Source organism: Camelus bactrianus, chromosome 10 (assembly GCF_048773025.1).
Source record: "Camelus bactrianus isolate YW-2024 breed Bactrian camel chromosome 10, ASM4877302v1, whole genome shotgun sequence".
Taxonomy (NCBI): Eukaryota; Metazoa; Chordata; class Mammalia; order Artiodactyla; family Camelidae; genus Camelus; species Camelus bactrianus.
The window spans coordinates 11186471-11186997 of record NC_133548.1 but is presented as its reverse complement, the minus strand read 5'-3'; positions in this window follow the sequence as shown (position 1 = coordinate 11186997).

Below are 527 nucleotides of genomic sequence, written 5' to 3'. Positions count from 1 at the left end.
CATCTCCCTTCATGGACCATGTAGATTAAGCTTCCACAACCAACCAAGGAATCTCTTTATTACATGGGGACTGGTGGCAGGGGATTAAGGAAACTCAGCTTTTAGAAATGCTAACTAAAGAATGTTGCTAGCCGTCTGGTTCTACGAGGAGGATCGGGTCATTAACCACTGCAGTCACTGACCTTCAACATACCCTGAAAGGAACTCGGTGGGGAGCTCAGGAATGAGAAACTCATGCTCTGGGAAAACTGGCAGAATAGGGCTTCAGATGGTTAGATATTTGCAGGAGAAAATTTTATGAACTCCAATTCTTGCATGCTTAGAAAAGCCCTAAAATCATTCATGGAGATCTCTGCTCCTCGTGGTTAACAGGAACATACTAAGATGTGTGCCTGACTGCACATACCGTTTCTCTAAAATCACGTGTATGCTGACCTCCCATCTGACCTCTTTGGAGGAGTTCCTCTGAGAGGCTGTCTCCCAGGCTAGCCCTCAGTAAGCCCCCAAATAAATCTGAAATTCACAGC